The 16148-nt window shown below is 45.4% G+C and overlaps 1 long non-coding RNA gene across 1 annotated transcript; it reads left to right on the top strand.

Annotated features, from left to right (window-relative positions):
- The first annotated feature begins 847 nt into the window (after positions 1-847).
- On the top strand, positions 848-1354 carry LOC123497041 (uncharacterized). Its single transcript, XR_006669654.2, has 3 exons — positions 848-982; positions 1061-1162; positions 1238-1354. It is a non-coding gene; the product is annotated as an uncharacterized lncRNA (long non-coding RNA).
- Positions 1355-16148: the final 14794 nt, after the last annotated feature.

Here is a 16148-nt window from a genome sequence, read left to right as displayed (position 1 = left end):
GCGACAAATTTGACCATGTTCTCTTTTATGTGCAGTTGGACGAAGCCAGTTGTAGGCACACTAGAGGTATTGGTGGTTGTCTGCTCGCACTTTCCATATGGAGCTAGGAGCGTTTGCCGGTTGGGCGACCGAAGACCGTGAAGTACGAGGATTGGGACGATAAAGACGACCCACTACGGCTCCCCACTTGGGCTTACAAGTGGGATGTGTTAAATGAGATGATGGATGATCCCTCGGTAATGTACAAGTTGTACAAGAGCGAGCTGGACGCGATCATGCCTGAGCAGGTGAACCGACATTGCATAAGTGATTATCATGCTTGTATCTTAACTCGATATCAATTTTGCATTCAATCCCATTTTGCAGGTGGAATGGGAGCCGTATGGAAAAGGAGAGAGTTTTGGTAACCCTATAGAGTTCAGGCTTAATCCGATGTGCATTAGGGATAGGGATCTCTGGCATATGCGGTGCCCACTGATATGCAACTGGGCGGTTGAGCTTCACCTGCCACATCGGGTGTTCCGCCAGTTTGGTTTGTTCCAGCCACACCCGCCGGAGTGGGAGGACACGGACAAGTTGCTACACGCGTAAGATATAATTAACCTTGAGCACTTAGCAGCTTCTCGACGGTTTCGATGATGCTAATATTCTGTTTCTAACTTGCAGGTTGGATAGGAAAAAGCAGCGGAAGATCAAGGATTTGGCCAACCATCACAGGAAGTATGTCGTGTAGTTCGCTCTTAGTGTGGAGCAAGCAAGGGCTGGAAAACGAGCCCAGCTTCGTGAGCACTGCCCGATCGCGTTCAACAACTATCTCGCATGGTTTCTTGCAAGTACCCGTGTGGAGGTATGCCAGCCGGCGTATGCTGAGGAGATTCTGGAAGAACCCACCGTTTTTGATGAGGTAGCCCAGCACCAGTACAACGCATTAGTCAGGAAAGGCAACTCGGTGATCCCTTCAGCTCCAATGATGAACTTTGTGGTTAGCCCTTTTTGCTTTTCCATTCGCACTTTTCACATCTTCGCTTGCCTAACACTTTGATACCGTTTCTGTTCATAGCGTGCCCAGATCAAGAAAGCAGCTGATGAGACCGAGACTATTCTGGAAACAACCCCGGCTGGCAAAAGCGATGGGGAAGGTGCACTTCGAGCATTCATTAAGGTTCACATCTCCTTCAAACTAGCACTTAACATTTGTTGGTACGTTCCATGTCTCATTCACTTGTACATGTTGCAGCGCCAGGGCCAAAAGTTAAGGCGGCTATCAAACCTTTTCGGTTGTCGTGACCCCGAGTATGTATCACCAGAACGGTCTAAGTCGGCGACACCATCAGATCCCGCTTCGGGGCAGAGCCATGGTGAACCTTTCGAGGATGAGGATGTGGGTGTGGTCACCCAAGAGGTATGTCATGACGATATATATCCATTTGTTGATGCATTGCTAACTATATCCTCACACACGGTCTTTCCATATCTTTTGTTGATGCATAGGTTGCTGATGATATGACCTTGGGGACGTACCAGGCTTGGTCTGCATACGAGTTGAAGCCTAGGAAGGGAATCAACAAGTACACACCTGAAGACTTCACCCAAAGAGGCCAAAGAGGCAAAAGGACGGTCGGCACCTCGCGGATGGCGGCTTTGGATGACTATTTGGATGACGATGTCGAACCGGAGCCGGAGCCGGAGCGGGTTCCTCTTCCTAGGAAGGTGAAGAAGATAAGCGTCAAGAGGGGGGGAGGAGCCAGCAAGCGTGGAAAGCACTAGTCATCGTCGTTTTTTTATAATGTTGAACTTAGAGTACAATTTGTTATGTCGTTGAACTTGGAGTGGTCGTACCTGTTATGTCGTTGAACTTGGAGTGGTCGTACCTGTTATGTCGTTGAACTTGGAGTGGTGGTAGCTCTATGTTAAACTGGAACCTGTTATGTGATGGTCCTTTCTAAGAAATGATGTCTGTGGTGAACCCTTTTTGAACCTGAATGTTTCTTATACGAATTGTTGAACTGTGGCTGAAAATGACCCAGTAGAGGGGGGGGGGAGGAGGCACAGTAGGTAGGCCTCAAGTTTGAGGCAAAAAATTTGCTAAGTGTTTGTGCAGCGCCTAGCACGGAGGCGCCACACTCTACAGTGCAACGCCTGCGTGCTAGGCGCTGCACTGTAGAGTATGGCGCCTCCAAGCTAGGCGCTACATAGGTCTGTAACTTGCCATAGTTCTGTTGCTCTCTGGATAGCTACAGACCTATGCAGCGCCTAGCTCGGAGGCGCCGCACTCTACAGTGCAACGCCTAGCCCGCAGGCGCTGCACTGTAGAGTATGGCGCCTCCAAGCTAGGCGCTGCACAGGTCTGTAACTTGCCATACTTCTGTTGCTCTCTGGATAGCTACATACCTGTGCAACGCCTAGCTTGGAGGCGCCATACTCTACAGTGCAACGCCTAGCCCGCAGGCGCTGCACTGTAGAGTGTGGCGCCTCCAAGCTAGGCGCTGCACAGGTCTGTAACTTGCCATACTTCTGTTGCTCTCTGGATAGCTACATACCTGTGCAGCGCCTAGCTTGGAGGCGCCATACTCTACAGTGCAACGCCTAGCTCGCAGGCGCTGCACTGTGGAGTATGGCGCCTCCAAGCTAGGCGCTGCACATGTCTGTAACTTGCCAAACTTCTGTTGCTCTCTGGATAGCTACAGACCTGTGCAGCGCCTAGCTTGGAGGCGCCATACTCTACAGTGCAACGCCTAGCTCGCAGGCGCTGCACTATAGAGTATGGCGCCTCCAAGCTAGGCGCTGCACATGTCTGTAACTTGCCAAACTTCTGTTGCTCTCTGGATAGCTACAGACCTGTGAAGCGCCTAGCTTCGAGGCGCCATACTATACAATGCAGCGCCTGCGTGCTAGGCGTTGCACTGTAGAGTATGCCACCTCCAAGCTAGGTGCTGCACAGGTCTGTAGCTATCCAGAGAGAAATAGAAGGTATGCCTCCAGTTTCAGGCAAAAATTTCGCTAAGTGTTTGTGCAGCGCCTAGCTTGGAGGCTCCGCACTCTATAGTGCAGCGCCTAGCTGCCAGGTGCTGCACTGTACAGTGTGGCGCCTCCGAGCTAGGCGCTGCACATGTCTGTAGCTATGTAGCCACAACAGAAGGTACTCTACAGTTTGAGGCACTTGGTAGTAAGTAACAACTATAGATTGCAGCGCCCAGATGTGAAGTAGGATTGATACGTAGCAAACAAACAACTGTGAAAAGAACATATGCACGAAGTACTTCACGACACATAGTATTTCATAACACATAGTACTTCACGACACATAGTAGTTCTTACAACCAAATCGAGGAGGAGACATAGTAGTTCACCGCACATAGTAGTTCTTACAACCAAATCGAGGAGGAGACATAGTAGTTCACCGCACATAGTAGTTCACAACCAAATCGAAGAGGAGATATAGTAGTTGACAACCAAATCGAAGAGGAGACGCAGCTCTATTGCGTAGAGCAAGGCCCCTTTCCCTTCTTCTTCTTCCTCTCTTCTTCCTCTTCCTCCTCCCTTTTTCTTATGAGGTGAGCCTCCTTAACCACCCTCTCCATGAATATCTGATTGTCCCTCTCTTCTTTTTCAGCTGCAATTGCCCAAAGCTTCATGGTTCTTTCTTCAAAATCCTGTTGACGCTTCTTCTGTGCCTCCTCAACTTTCCTCATCAACGCTTTCTCCCTAGCGCGCATCCATTTGCCGCAGTCTGTTTTCGCTTCCTCTCCTTCTCAAGCTCCTCTTCCTTCTTCTTCTTTAGCTTGGCTGCATCCTCCTCTCTAAGCTTCTTCGTAGCCTTCTCCCACCATCCCGCCATCTCATCTTCGCCATCCTCCTTCATCGTTGGTTTGTTGGGTTGGGAAGCCGCCATACCTACAATGAGTGAAACATAATGGTTAGTAAGGACAATAAGAACAAATGAAAGCACATATGAAAAAGAAGAACATATGAAAAAACAAGAACATATGATACATTATAGTTAGTGAGGAACATACGGAAACGGTCCATCTAGGTATCCAAACATTCCTCTATAACGAACTTGCGCTTCTCCATCACCACGGCCAAGTCCACCACCAAGGCCAAGTCCACCACCACGGCCGAGACCACCACCACCACCTCTACCACCACCACGGCCTCTTGTAAGTCCAAGTTGCCGACCTCTTTGTTGCCTAGATCCTCTTTGGCTAACACTTGGTTGGCTAGGCACTTGTTGGCTACCACTTAGTTGCCTTGGCACTTGTTGGCTACCACTAGGTTGGCTACCACTTGGTTGGCTTGGCACTTGTTGGCTACCACTAGGTTGGCTACCACTTGGTTGGCTCCCTTGTGTAGCTCCATGTTGGCTTGTGCTTGCATCATTTTTCTTGGACCTTTTCCTTGGTTTCGTACATTTTCTTTTGTTGTGGCCATGACCTTTGCACTCCCCACAATGGGTGCTCTCACGAGGCTCTTGGAATTGGTCGTTGCCCGCTTCGCGGCGCCCACCATGGCCCCCTCCGTCCATGTCGCCTCTAAGACGCTTTGTCTTACGTCTACCCCGTTTAACAACCTTCAACTCCGGATCCGGCCATAGTTGAACTCCATGATACTCCGGCCATTGTGATTGGTCAAAGTATGGGTGAAAGCGGGGAGCCCATGTTTTCTTGACCGTCATGATTGAGAACTCCGACTCCCTCACGGTGCGTGGGTGATTGATGTCCACATTCCTAACGCGACCGGCGGCATACAAATGTGAGCATGGGAGATGTAGCAACAATGGCCTCCCGCAAGTGCAATCACATTGTGTTAACGACACCTTGAAAGCCCGACCTCCATGTTGCCGGCCATCGTTTGTGGTTCCTCCTGGCTCTTTCACTTCGTACTTCCACTCTTCGTTGTCATATAATATAGCTTCTTCTGAGTCCGCCTTCCGTGATTGAAATACCAACCATTCATCAACTTTGGGTGGGAACTTGTACTTGTACTTCCGTGGGTTCTCACCCGCTATCTGTGCATCGGTTTCCATCAAGTACTTTACAAAGTACGCATTCATCTTGTTAAATGTGTATTGAACTATTGCCGTCACGGGTAATCCACGTGCACCTTTGAGCACCCTATTGAAGCATTCGGCCATATTGCTTGTCATTTGGCCGTATCTCCGGCCATCTTCATCAAAAGCACGTGCCCACTTGTTCCGGTATTGAATGTGCCTATTGAGAAAATCTTGAACCCCGGGATCAAGTTTTTTGTGTGCGAGCAATTTGTTGTACAAAGTGGCGAAGCGCTTATCGGAGAAAGCGAGACAACAATCTTGAAGATCATCGGCCAACTCCTTAAGGCCACATGCCCTATAGAAGTTCGAACAAAAGTGCCTCATGCACCATCGATGGTGCAACGGAGCATGCCCGGGAATGTCAATCTCCACCGCGTTAAGAATTCCTTGATTCCGATCCGATATGACACAAATTTCCCTTTCAGCGGGTAACACCTTCGTCCTCAAAAGATGCAGAAACCACTCCCAGTTGTCATTGTTTTCCACCTCAACCAAAGCAAATGCCAATGGCAACACCCGGTTATTGGCATCACTTGCTATCGCAACCAACAAGGTGCCCTTGTATTGTCCGGTCAAGAACGTGCCATCAATTGCGATGACCGGCCTACAATGTTCGAAAGCCCTCACACATTGCTCGAACGCCCAAAAAGCACGGCCAAATACTCTGACTTTCCTTCCTTCATGAACCGTTGTTTGGTGCCCATGAGGCTCGACCACATGAACCATGCCCGGGTTTGTCGCGGCCATGGCTAACAACAACCTAGGGATTCGGTTGTATGCTTCCTCCCATGTACCATACAACATCTTAAATGCGGCTTGCTTCGCCTTCCATGCCTTGCCGTATTTCACCTTGTAATGAAAGATGGCTTTCACAAGGTCAATGACATGTTGGATGCTCATTGTTGGAAGTGTGGATATTGAGTTGGAGAGCCTGTAAGCGATGAACTCGGACGTGAGTTGTTTGTGGTCTTCGGACACAATCTTGCCATCCACCCTTTTGCCTTGGCACATGTGAGTTGGCACACAACTCACTACATGCCAAGTAGGACCTCCTTTCCATGGTCTTGCACGCACAATCCACGGACAACCGCCACGGCGTCTTGCCACTCCTTGTTGGACCTCCTTTCCACGACCTCTACCACCACCACGGCCTCTTGTAAGTCCAAGTTGGACCTCCTTTTCATCTTCACATGCACATGCAACCGTGTAGCGCACATTGACGTCCGAGTGCACCACCTTGTGTGGACGATAATGCGTAACCGAGTAGTTGTCGAGCCACATCTTCAAATCCAACAAGCTGTCGAACTTAGAACCTTTAGCAATCCGGTTCTTGTCGTCTACCAAATCACGATGAGAGCTTGGCCTAACCCCAAGAACTACACATTGGCCACCATCTACCACGGCTTCATCCGCGAGACTAACATCCTTGAACAATGTAGTCCGATGATCCCGACCAAATACCTTCTCGAAAGCTTCGGCCTCCTTCACCGTGAACCCCTCCGCATCAACTTGTTCATCGGGACCATCGTCATCCGAGTCCGATGCATATGCATGGGAAAAAGGGATGGAATGGTCCATTGTCTCTTGCAAATGATATTTGTCGAGATCACCCACATTGTTGTCATGGAGATCAACTTCATTGTCATCGTCCGCATACTCATCATTGTCCTCTTGCAAAGATTCATCTTGGTTGTTTCTACACGGGCTCAATGTTGGCCTCACTTCTTGGGTCAAAAGAGGTTCAACAATTTCATCTCGCTTCAAGGGTGGGGGGCTACTAGCAACCAAAGGGGAGGGGTTCCGGTTCAACTCCAAGTGCAAACTTGAATCAACCTTCTTCGTTGCAAATAACTCAAGAGCCTTGTCTAGTGATTCGGCCACCGTCTCCTTGTATGCAACCCAACGTTGCTCCGAGTTGACACGCATTGTCTTCCAATGGATGTGCATTCCAAAACCAACATTATGCCTTCCCTCCAACTCAATGATATCACTAGGGTCCATCCAATTCAAATCTTTCCTAACTTGTTGCAAGAGCTCCGCATAGCTAGGACTACTATCAAACACCATGTCAAGCTCATCCGGGTCCGGTTCTTTATTGCCTTTCAAAAAGGCGTCTTTGTCCCCATGATGAACAAACACACATGTTCTTCCCATCCCTATAAGCATTCAAAGAACACAAGGTAACATTGCTTCCATGAGTACTAATCCATGGATTAACACGCAATACAAACCCTAATATATATATGAAACAACAACCCTAACCCTAACCCTAACCATAACCCTAACCCTAACCCTAACCATAACCCTAGCCCTAAACCTAACCCTAGCACCAACATAAGAACACCCATAAGAATAACCCTAGCATACTAACAAAGCCTAATCATAGAAATTGGCTAACAAACATCTCACATTTCCATGCAAATCTCTAGATCCAAACAAAACTAGGGTTTCCCCAAACTAGCAACAAATGAGCAATGGGAGAACTTTACTTGGATCAAAACAAGGGGATCGGAGATTATTACCTTGAGGGAGGGTTTGACTTCGAAATCCACGGACAAATTCTTCAAATTTGCAAGATTTGGAAGAAGATTTGAGAGGGGGAGAGAGTGGGAGAGGGGGCAAAGCTCGGTGAGAGAGTGAGAGAGTGTGTGGTGGGGGTGGGGGTGGGGGAGGGGGGCCCAGCCAAGTGGCTGGATAAGTCACAGTGCAGCGCCTAGCCGCTAGGCGCTGCACATTACATGTGTAGCGCCTAGCAGCTAGGCACTGCACATTACATGTGCGGCGCCTAGCTCGGAGGCGTTGCACTGCTGGGTGCGGGCCCATGGGCTGCCACGGTGGACAGAGGTGCAACGCCCCAGAGCTAGGCGCTGCACCGTAGGGTGTGGCGCCGGCGTGGCGGGCGCTACACAAAAGGGTCAGGGGTGTGAAATAGTTTCGCACCCAGTTCATTCTGTGATTTTATTTCATTTCGAGGTCAAAATTGTCAAATTTGCCGGTTTTTGGCTCCGTATCTGGTAGTTTGGGGGTACGTAGGTATATATAGGAGGAAGAAGTACGTCGGTGGAGCAACGTGAGGCCCATGAGGGTGGAGGGCGCGCCCAGGTGGGTAGGCGCGCCCCCCTACCTCGTGCCTTCCTGGTTGCTTTCTTGACGTAGGGTCCAAGTCCTCTGGATCACGTTCGTTCCGAAAATCACGTTCCCGAAGGTTTCATTCCGTTTGGACTCCATTTGATATTCTTTTTCTACGAAACTCCGAAATAGGCAAAAAACAGCAATTCTGGGCTGGGCCTCCGGTTTATAGGTTAGTCCCAAAAATAATATAAAAGTGTATAATAAAGCCCAATAATGTCCAAAACAGAATATAATATAGCATGGAGCAATCAAAAATTATAGATACGTTGGAGACGTATCAAGCATCCCCAAGCTTAATTCCTGCTCGTCCTCGAGTTGGTAAATGATAAAAACAGAATTTTTGATGTGGAATGCTACTTGGCAATATAATTCTTCTTATTGTAGCATGAATGTTCAGATTTGATATGATTCAAGATAAAAGTTTAATGTTGACATAAAAACAATAATACTTCAAGCATACTAACTAAGCAATTATGTCTTATCAAAATAACATAGCCAAAGCAAGCTATCCCTACAAAATCATATAGTCTGGCTATGCTCCATCTTCCCTACACAAAATATTCATATCATGTACGACCTTGGTTTGAGCCAAGCAATCGGTTCATACTTTTAACGCGCTTCAGCCTTTTCAACTCTTACGCAATACATGAGCGCAAGCCATGGATATAGCACTATGGTGGAATAAGGTATAATGATAGGGGTTATGTGGGAAGACAAAAAAGGAGAAAGTCTCACATCAACGAGGCTAATCAACAGGCTATGGAGATGCCCATCAATTGATGTTAATGCGAGGAGTAGGGATTGCCATGCAACGGATGCACTAGAGCTATAAGTGTATGAAAGCTCAAAAAGAAACTAAGTGGGTGTGCATCCAACTTGCTTGCTCACGAAGACCTCGGGCATTTGAGGAAGCCCATCATTGGAATATACAAGCCAAGTTCTATAATGAAATTTCCCACTAGTATATGAAAGTGACAAAATGAGAGACCCTCTATTATGAAGATCACGGTGCTACTTTGAAGCACAAATGTGGTAAAAGGATAGTAACATTGTCCCTTCTCTCTTTTTCTCTCTTTTTTTTGGGCCTTTTCTCTTTTTTTATGGCCTCTTTTTTTTTAGTCCGGAGTCTCATCCCGACTTGTGGGGGAATCATAGTCTCCATCATCCTTTCCTCACTTGGGACAATGCTCTAATAATGATGATCATCACACTTTTATTTACTTACAACTCATGAATTACAACTCAATACTTAGAACAAAATATGACTCTATATGAATGCCTCCGGCGGTGTACCGGGATATGCAATGAATCAAGAGCGATATCTATGAAAGAATTATGAACGATGGCTTTGCCACAAATACAATGTCAACTACATGATCATGCAAAGCAATATGACAATGATGGAGTATGTCATGATAAATGAGACAGTGGAAAGTTGCATGGAAATGTATCTTGGAATGGCTATGGAAATGCCATGATAGGTAGGTATGGTGGCTGTTTTGAGGAAGATATAAAGAGGTTTATGTGTGATAGAGCGTATCATATCACGGGGTTTGGATGCACCGGCGAAGTTTGCACAAACTCTCAAGGTGAGAAAGGGCAATGCACGGTACCTAAGAGGCTAGAAAATTGCGGAAAGGTAAGTGTGCGTATAATCCATGGACTCACATTAGTCATAAAGAACTCATATACTTATTGCAAAAATTTATTAGCCCTCGAAGAAAAGTACTACTACGCATGCTCCTAGGGGAAGGGTTGGTAGGAGTTAACCATCGCGCGATCCCGACCGCCACACAAAGGAAGACAATCAAAAATACTTCATGCTCCGACTTCGTTACATAACGGTTCACCATACGTGCATGCTACGGGAATCACAAACTCCAACACATGTATTTTTCAATTCCACAATTACTCAACTAGCACAATTGTGATATTACTATCTTTATATCTCAAAACAATTATCAAGCATCAAATTTCTCATGATAATAATTAAAGCAAATTGCCATGCTATTTTAAGACTCTCAAAATATTATAAGTGAAGCATGAGAGATCAATAGTTTCTATAAAACAAATCCACCATCGTGCTCTAAAAGATATAAGTGAAGCACTAGAGCAAAACTATATAGCTCAAAAATATAAGTGAAGCACATAGAGTATTCTAATAAATTCCAAATCAAGTGTGACTCTCTCAAAAGGTGTGTACAGCAAGGATGATTGTGGTAAACTAAAAAGCAAAGACTCAAGTAGTACAAGACGCTCCAAGAAAAACACATATCATGTGGTGAATAAAAATATAGCTCCAAGTAAAGTTACCGATGGAAGTAGACTAAAGAGGGGATGCCTTCCGGGGCATCCCCAAGCTTTGGCTTTTAGGTGTCCTTAGATTATCTTGGGGGTTCCATGGGCATCCCCAAGATTAGGTTCTTGCCACTCCTTGTTCCATAATCCATCAAATCTTTCACCCAAAACTTGAAAACTTCACAACACAAAACTTAACAGAAAATCTCGTGAGCTCCGTTAGCGAAAGAAAACAAAAGACCACTTCAAGGTACTGTAATGAACTCATTCTTTATTTATATTGGTGTTAAACATACTGTATTCCAAATTCTCTATGGTTTATAAACTATTTTACTAGCCATAGATTCATCAAAATAAGCAAACAACACACGAAAAACAGAATCTGTCAAAAATAGAACAGTCTGTATTAATCTGTAACTAACGCAGACTTCTGGACCTCGAAAAATTCAGAAAAAATAGGACGACCTAGACTATTTGTTTATTGATCAGCAACAATTGGAATCAATATTTTATCACGTTCTGGTGATTTTTAACAATTATTTTCGTGAACAGAAAGTTTCTGGAATTTTCAGCAAGATCAAATAACTATCATCCAAGAAGATCCTATAGGTTTAACTTGGCACAAACACTAATTAAAACATAAAAACACATCTAACCAGAGGCTAGATCAAAGATTTATTCCTAAACAGAAGCAAAAAGAGAAAAAAAACTAAAAATAAAATTGGGTTGCCTCCCAACAAGCGCTATCGTTTAACGCCCCTGGCTAGGCATAATAGCAAGGATAGATCTAGGTATTGCCATCTTTGGTAGGCAATCCATAAGTGGCTCTCATAATAGATTCATAAGGTAGTTTCATTTTCTTTCTAGGGAAGTGTTCCATGCCTTCCCTTAATGGAAATTGGAATCTATATTCCCTTCCTTTATATCAATAATTGCACCGATCGTTCTAAGGAAAGGTCTACCAAGAATAATAGGACATGAAGGATTGCAATCTATATCAAGAACAATAAAATCTACGGGCACATAGTTCCTATTTCCAATAATAAGAACATCATTAATTCTTCCCTTAGGTTTCTCAATAGTGGAGTCCGCAAGGTGCAAGTTTAAAGAGCAATCATCAAATTCACGGAAACCTAATAAATCACATAAAGTCTTTGGAATCGTGGAAACACTAGCACCCAAATCACACAAAGCGTAGCATTCATGATCTTTAATTTAATCTTAATAGTAGGTTCCCACTCATCATAAAGTTTTCTAGGGATAGAAACTTCCAACTCAAGTTTTTCTTCATAAGATTGCATCAAAGCATCAACGATATGTTTAGTAAAAGCTTTATTTTGACTATAAGCATGAGGAGAATTTAGCACGGATTGCAACAAGGAAATACAATCTATCAAAGAGCAATTATCATAATTAAATTCCTTGAAATCCAAAATAGTGGGTTCATTAATATCTAATGTTTTGATCTCTTCAATCCCACTTTTATCAATTTTAGCATCAAGATCTAAAAACTCAGAATTTTTGGAACGCCTTCTAGGTAAAGGTGGATCATATTCAGTCCCATCATTATCAAGATTCATATTGCAAAACAAAGATTTGATAGGGGACACATCAATAACTTTTAGATCTTCATCTTTATTTTCATAGGAACTAGAAGAACACGCTTTTACAAAGCAATCTTTCTTAGCACGCATCCTACGATTCTTTCTTTGCACTTATTCCAAGAATCAATACTATTTTTAGGCAAAGACGAAAACCAAGCTTTGGCACAATATCTAAGCGAAAAAGGAAATAACTTCAATTTAACAATGTCATTATCCACATCTTTCTTCTTTTGCATATCACACAAATCAACGAAGCTATTTAGATGGGTAGCGGCATCTTCACTAGGAAGGCCGGCGAATTGATCTTTCATGACAAGATTCAACAAAGCAGCATTAATTTCACAAGATTCAGTATCGGTAAGAGAAGCAATCGGAGTGCTAAGAAAATCATTGTTGTTGGTATTGGTGAAGTCACACAATTTTGTATTATCTTGAGCCATCGTGACAAACAAGCAATCCAACACACGAGCAAACAAGAGACGGGCAAAAAAAGAGGCAAACGGAAAAGAGGCGAACGGAAAAGAGAGGGCGAATAAAACGACAAGGGTGAAGTGGGGGAGAGGAAAACGAAAGGCAAACGGCAAATAATGTAATGCGGGAGATAAGGGTTTGTGATGGGTACTTGGTATGTTGACTTTTGCATAGACTCCCCGGCAACGGCGCCAGAAATGGCTCGTTGATGGGAGTCCAAATCTTGACTTGACCTTGCGTAAGCCTCCCCGGCAACGGCGCCAGAAATCCTTCTTGCTACCTCTTGAGCACTGCGTTGGTTTTCCCTTGAAGAGGAAAGGGTGATGCAGCAAAGTAGTGTAAGTATTTCCCTCAGTTTTTGAGAACCAAGGTATCAATCCAGTAGGAGGCCATGCACGAGTCCCTCGCACCTACACAAACAAATAAATCCTCACAACCAACGCGATAAGGGGTTGTCAATCCTACACGGTCACTTACGAGAGTGAGATCTGATAGATATGATAAGATAATATTTTTGGTATTTTTATGATAAAGATGCAAAGTTAAATAGAAAGCAATAAAAATAACTAAGTGTTGGAAGATTAATATGATGGAAAATAGACCTAGGGGCCATAGGTTTCACTAGTGGCTTCTCTCAAGAGCATAAGTATTGCGGTGGGTGAACAAATTACTGTTGAGAAATTGACAGAATTGAGCATAGTTATGAGAATATCTAGGTATGATCATGTATATAGGCATCACGTCCGAGACAAGTAGACCGACTCCTGCCTGCATCTACTACTATTACTCCACACATCGACCGCTATCCAGCATGCATCTAGAGTATTAAGTTCATAAGAACAGAGTAACGCTTTAAGCAAGATGACATGATGTAGAGGGATAAACTCATGCAATATGGTATAAACCCCATCTTGTTATCCTCGATGGCAACAATACAATACGTGCCTTGCTGCCCCTAGTGTCACTGGGAAAGGACACCGCAAGATTGAACCCAAAGCTAAGCACTCCTCCCATTGCAAGAAAGATCAATCTAGTAGGCCAAACCAAACTGATAATTCGAAGAGACTTGCAAAGATAACCAATCATACATAAAAGAATTCAGAGAAGATTCAAATATTGTTCATAGATAAACTTGATCATAAACCCACAATTCATCGGTCTCAACAAACACACCGCAAAAGAAGATTACATCGAATAGATCTCCACGAGAGAGGGGGAGAACATTGTATTGATATCCAAAAAGAGAGAAGAAGCCATCTAGCTAATAACTATGGACCCGAAGGTCTGAGGTAAACTACTCACACATCATCGGAGAGGCTATGGTGTTGATGTAGAAGCCCTGCGTGATCGATGCCCCCTCCGGCGGAGCTCCGGAAAAGGCCCCAAGATGGGATCTCACGGGTACAGAAGGTTGTGGCGGTGGAATTAGATTTTTGGCTCCGTATCTGGTAGTTTGGGGGTACGTAGGTATATATAGGAGGAAGAAGTACATCGGTGGAGCAGCGTGGGGCCCACAAGGGTGGAGGGCGCGCCCAGGGGGTAGGCGTGCCCCCTACCTCGTGCCTTCCTGGTTGCTTTCTTGACGTAGGGTCCAAGTCCTCTGGATCACGTTCGTTCCGAAAATCACGTTCCCGAAGGTTTCATTCCGTTTGGACTCCGTTTGATATTCTTTTTCTGCGAAACTCTGAAATAGGCAAAAAAAACAATTCTGGGCTGGGCCTCCGGTTAATAGGTTAGTCCCAAAAATAATATAAAAGTGTATAATAAAGCCCAATGATGCCCAAAACAGAATATAATATAGCATGGAGCAATAAAAAATTATAGATTTGTTGGAGACGTATCACGTGGACCCGGTCGCCGCCCTTCGGGCGGTGACGGAGAAGAATGCACTGGAGGCGCAGCTGGAGCGGGGTGCCGCAGCCCGGGCGGAGGCGCAGGCGGCCGACGTGGCATGGGCGAAGGCCAACGCGGCGGCCAAGGCACAAGCCGACACGGCGGCCAAGGAGCAAGCGGACGCGGCAGCCAAGGCGCGGGAGGAAGATGCGTCCCGTGGCAAGTCTCCGGAGGCCACCGGGCCGCAGCACATGGAGCCGCCGGTGGTGGAGGGCCATGTGTCGACTGGAGGGGCCAGAGCTGACCAGACGGCCCCGTAGAAGGGATGGGCTGACTCCGTCATCTTGGAGACGGAGGTTCCTCCGCACGCGCTGACTGCTGGCGCGCAGGGCAGCCGACCCGAAGTGCTGGTGGTGTGATGACCCACAAGTATAGGGGATCAATTGTAGCTCTTTTTGATAAGTAAGGGTGTCGAACCCAACGAGGAGCAGAAGGAAATGACAAGTAGCTTCCAGTAAGGTAATGTCTGCAAGTGCTGAAACTGTAAGTAGCGAGTAGTTTGATAGCAAGATAATTTGTAACGAGCAAGTAACATTAATAGTAACAAGTATGCAACAAGGTAGCCCAATACTTTTGAGGCAAAGGACAGGCCAAAACGGTCTCTTATGATAAGCAAAGCGTTCTTGAGGGTACACGGGAATTTCATCTAGTCACTTTCATCATGTTGGTTTGATTTGTGTTCGCTACTTTGATAATTTGATATGTGGGTGGACCGGTGCTTAGGTGCTGTTCTTACTTGAACAAACCTCCTACTTATGATTAACCCTCCCGCAAGCATCCGCAACTACGAGAAAAGTATTAAGAATAAATTCTAACCATAGCATTAAACTCTAGGATCCAATTGGTCCCTTGCGGAATAGCGCATAAACTGGGGGTTTAAGCTTCTATCACTCTCACAACCCATCATCTAATTGCTACTCCACAATGCATTCCCTTAGGCCCAAATATGGTGAAGTGTCATGTAGTCGACGTTCACATGACACCGCTAAGGAATCACAACATACATACTATCAAAATATCGAACACATATCAAGTTCACATGATTACTTGCAACATGATTTCTCCCGTGACCTCAAGAACAAAAGTAACTACTCATAAATGATAAACATGTTCATGATCAGAGGGGTATTAAATAGCATAATGGATCTGAACATATAATCTTCCACCAAATAAACCATATAGTAATCAACTACAAGATGTAATCAACACTACTAGTCACCCACAAGCACCAATCTATAGTTCCGGTAACAAGATTGAATTCAAGAGATGAACTAGGGTTTGAGATGGTGTTGTTGAAGATGTTGATGGAGATTGCCCTCCCCAAGATGGGAGAGTTGTTGGTGATGATGATGATGATGATGATGATGATGATTTCCCTCTCCGGGAGGGAAGTTCCCCCGGCTGAATCGCTCCGTTGGAGGGCAAAAGTGCTCCTGCCCAAGTTCCGCCTCGAGACGGCGGCGCTCCATCCCGAAAGCCCTCCCCTTATTTTTTCTAGGTCAAAATGACTTATGTACCAGAAGATGGGCACCGGAGGTGGGCCGAGGAGGCCACAACCCACTAGGGCGCGCCTGGGGACCCTGGCGCGCCCAGGTAGGTTGTGCCCACCTGGTGGCCCCCCTCTAGTAGTTATTGGCTCCAATATTTCTTAAATATTCCATAAAAAATCCCAAGTTTCAGCTCATTTGGAGTTGTGC

This window comes from Aegilops tauschii, chromosome 1 (genome assembly GCF_002575655.3).
Source record: "Aegilops tauschii subsp. strangulata cultivar AL8/78 chromosome 1, Aet v6.0, whole genome shotgun sequence".
NCBI classification, from domain to species: Eukaryota; Viridiplantae; Streptophyta; class Magnoliopsida; order Poales; family Poaceae; genus Aegilops; species Aegilops tauschii.
Note: the sequence above shows the minus strand (reverse complement) of the source record. Positions and strands in the feature narration are given on the sequence as shown.